The sequence below is a fragment of the Pseudochaenichthys georgianus genome, chromosome 18 (genome assembly GCF_902827115.2).
Source record: "Pseudochaenichthys georgianus chromosome 18, fPseGeo1.2, whole genome shotgun sequence".
Lineage (NCBI taxonomy): Eukaryota > Metazoa > Chordata > Actinopteri > Perciformes > Channichthyidae > Pseudochaenichthys > Pseudochaenichthys georgianus.
The window spans coordinates 312,645-316,870 of NC_047520.1; positions in this window are offsets into that span (position 1 = coordinate 312,645).

The window sequence follows — 4,226 nt, forward strand, 5'->3', positions numbered from 1 at the left end:
TTCATTAAAGCTTCTATACGTGTGACTCCACGTACACAATCACAAACACAGTCTCTGTTGAACACTGTGAGGCTTTTATTGTGAAAGTCTCAATTGTCTTTTGTCGGTTCTTGGTCGCTTTTATTTTGAAGTTAGGTCCTAATCGACTTTTATTTTTGAAGTATGTTCTTAGTGACTTTTAATTTGAAGTACGTTCTTAGTGACTTTTATTTTGAAGTACGTTCTTATTGACTTTTATTTTGAAGTACGTTCTTAGTGACTTTTATTTTGAAGTACATTCTTAGTGACTTTTATTTTGAAGTACGTTCTTAGTGACTTTTATTTTGAAGTACATTCTTATTGACTTTTATTTTGAAGTACGTTCTTAGTGACTTTTATTTTGAAGTACATTCTTAGTGACTTTTATTTTGAAGTACGTTCTTAGTGACTTTTATTTTGAAGTACGTTCTTAGTGACTTTTATTTTGAAGTACGTTCTTAGTGACTATTATTTTGAAGTACGTTCTTAGTGACTTTTATTTTGAAGTACGTTCTTAGTGACTTTTATTTTGAAGTACGTTCTTAGTGACTTTTATTTTGAAGTACGTTCTTAGTGACTTTTATTTTGAAGTACATTCTTAGTGACTATTATTTTGAAGTACGTTCTTAGTGACTTTTATTTTGAAGTACGTTCTTAGTGACTTTTATTTTGAAGTACGTTCTTAGTGACTTTTATTTTGAAGTACGTTCTTAGTGACTATTATTTTGAAGTACGTTCTTAGTGACTTTTATTTTGAAGTACGTTCTTAGTGACTTTTATTTTGAAGTACGTTCTTAGTGACTTTTATTTTGAAGTACGTTCTTAGTGACTTTTATTTTGAAGTACGTTCTTAGTGACTTTTATTTTGAAGTACGTTCTTAGTGACTTTTATTTTGAAGTACATTCTTAGTGACTATTATTTTGAAGTACGTTCTTAGTGACTTTTATTTTGAAGTACGTTCTTAGTGACTTTTATTTTGAAGTACGTTCTTAGTGACTTTTATTTTGAAGTACGTTCTTAGTGACTATTATTTTGAAGTACGTTCTTAGTGACTTTTATTTTGAAGTACGTTCTTAGTGACTATTATTTTGAAGTACGTTCTTAGTGACTTTTATTTTGAAGTACGTTCTTAGTGACTTTTATTTTGAAGTACGTTCTTAGTGACTTTTATTTTGAAGTACGTTCTTAGTGACTTTTATTTTGAAGTACATTCTTAGTGACTATTATTTTGAAGTACGTTCTTAGTGACTTTTATTTTGAAGTACGTTCTTAGTGACTTTTATTTTGAAGTACGTTCTTAGTGACTTTTATTTTGAAGTACGTTCTTAGTGACTATTATTTTGAAGTACGTTCTTAGTGACTTTTATTTTGAAGTACGTTCTTAGTGACTTTTATTTTGAAGTACGTTCTTAGTGACTTTTATTTTGAAGTACGTTCTTAGTGACTTTTATTTTGAAGTACGTTCTTAGTGACTTTTATTTTGAAGTACGTTCTTAGTGACTTTTATTTTGAAGTACATTCTTAGTGACTATTATTTTGAAGTACGTTCTTAGTGACTTTTATTTTGAAGTACGTTCTTAGTGACTTTTATTTTGAAGTACGTTCTTAGTGACTTTTATTTTGAAGTACGTTCTTAGTGACTATTATTTTGAAGTACGTTCTTAGTGACTTTTATTTTGAAGTACGTTCTTAGTGACTTTTATTTTGAAGTACGTTCTTAGTGACTTTTATTTTGAAGTACGTTCTTAGTGACTTTTATTTTGAAGTACGTTCTTAGTGACTTTTATTTTGAAGTACGTTCTTAGTGACTTTTATTTTGAAGTACGTTCTTAGTGACTTTTATTTTGAAGTACGTTCTTAATGACTTTTATTTTGAAGTACGTTCTTAGTGACTTTTATTTTGAAGTACGTCCTTAGTGACTTTTATTTTGAAGTACGTCCTTAGTGACTTTTATTTTGAAGTACGTTCTTAGTGACTTTTATTTTGAAGTACTTTCTTAGTGACTTTTATTTTGAAGTACGTTCTTAGTGACTTTTATTTTGAAGTACGTTCTTAGTGACTTTTATTTTGAAGTACGTTCTTAGTGACTTTTATTTTGAAGTACGTTCTTAGTGACTTTTATTTTGAAGTACGTTCTTAGTGACTTTTATTTTGAAGTACGTTCTTAGTGACTTTTATTTTGAAGTACGTTCTTAGTGACTTTTATTTTGAAGTAAGTTCTTAGTGACTTTTATTTTGAAGTACGTTCTTAATGACTTTTATTTTGAAGTACGTTCTTAATGACTTTTATTTTGAAGTACGTTCTTAATGACTATTATTTTGAAGTACGTTCTTAGTGACTTTTATTTTGAAGTACGTTCTTAGTGACTTTTATTTTGAAGTACGTTCTTAATGACTATTATTTTGAAGTACGTTCTTAATGACTATTATTTTGAAGTACGTTCTTAATGACTTTTATTTTGAAGTACGTTCTTAATGACTTTTATTTTGAAGTACGTTCTTAATGACTATTATTTTGAAGTACGTTCTTAGTGACTTTTATTTTGAAGTAAGTTCTTAGTGACTTTTATTTTGAAGTACGTTCTTAGTGACTTTTATTTTGAAGTACGTTCTTAGTGACTATTATTTTGAAGTACGTTCTTAGTGACTTTTATTTTGAAGTACGTTCTTAGTGACTTTTATTTTGAAGTACGTTCTTAGTGACTTTTATTTTGAAGTACGTTCTTAGTGACTTTTATTTTGAAGTACGTTCTTAGTGACTTTTATTTTGAAGTACGTTCTTTGTGACTTTTATTTTGAAGTACGTTCTTAGTGACTTTTATTTTGAAGTACGTTCTTAGTGACTTTTATTATGAAGTACGTTCTTAGTGACTTTTATTTTGAAGTACGTTCTTAGTGACTTTTATTTTTAAGTACGTTCTTAGTGACTTTTATTTTGAAGTACGTTCTTAGTGACTTTTATTTTGAAGTACGTTCTTAGTGACTTTTATTTTGAAGTACATTCTTAGTGACTTTTATTTTGAAGTACGTTCTTAGTGACTTTTATTTTGAAGTACGTTCTTAGTGACTTTTATTTTGAAGTACGTTCTTAGTGACTTTTATTTTGAAGTACGTTCTTAGTGACTTTAATTTTGAAGTACGTTCTTAATGACTTTAATTTTGAAGTACGTTCTTAATGACTTTAATTTTGAAGTACGTTCTTAATGACTATTATTTTGAAGTACGTTCTTAGTGACTTTTATTTTGAAGTACGTTCTTAGTGACTTTTATTTTGAAGTACGTTCTTAGTGACTTTTATTTTGAAGTACGTTCTTAGTGACTTTTATTTTGAAGTACGTTCTTAGTGACTTTTATTTTGAAGTACGTTCTTAATGACTTTTATTTTGAAGTACGTTCTTAATGACTTTTATTTTGAAGTACGTTCTTAGTGACTTTTATTTTGAAGTACGTCCTTAGTGACTTTTATTTTGAAGTACGTCCTTAGTGACTTTTATTTTGAAGTACGTTCTTAGTGACTTTTATTTTGAAGTACTTTCTTAGTGACTTTTATTTTGAAGTACGTTCTTAGTGACTTTTATTTTGAAGTACGTTCTTAGTGACTTTTATTTTGAAGTACGTTCTTAGTGACTTTTATTTTGAAGTAAGTTCTTAGTGACTTTTATTTTGAAGTACGTTCTTAATGACTTTTATTTTGAAGTACGTTCTTAATGACTATTATTTTGAAGTACGTTCTTAGTGACTTTTATTTTGAAGTAAGTTCTTAGTGACTTTTATTTTGAAGTACGTTCTTAATGACTTTCATTTTGAAGTACGTTCTTAATGACTATTATTTTGAAGTACGTTCTTAATGACTATTATTTTGAAGTACGTTCTTAATGACTTTTATTTTGAAGTACGTTCTTAATGACTTTTATTTTGAAGTACGTTCTTAATGACTATTATTTTGAAGTACGTTCTTAGTGACTTTTATTTTGAAGTAAGTTCTTAGTGACTTTTATTTTGAAGTACGTTCTTAGTGACTTTTATTTTGAAGTACGTTCTTAATGACTATTATTTTGAAGTACGTTCTTAGTGACTTTTATTTTGAAGTACGTTCTTAATGACTATTATTTTGAAGTACGTTCTTAATGACTTTTATTTTGAAGTACGTTCTTAATGACTTTTATTTTGAAGTACGTTCTTAATGACTATTATTTTGAAGTACGT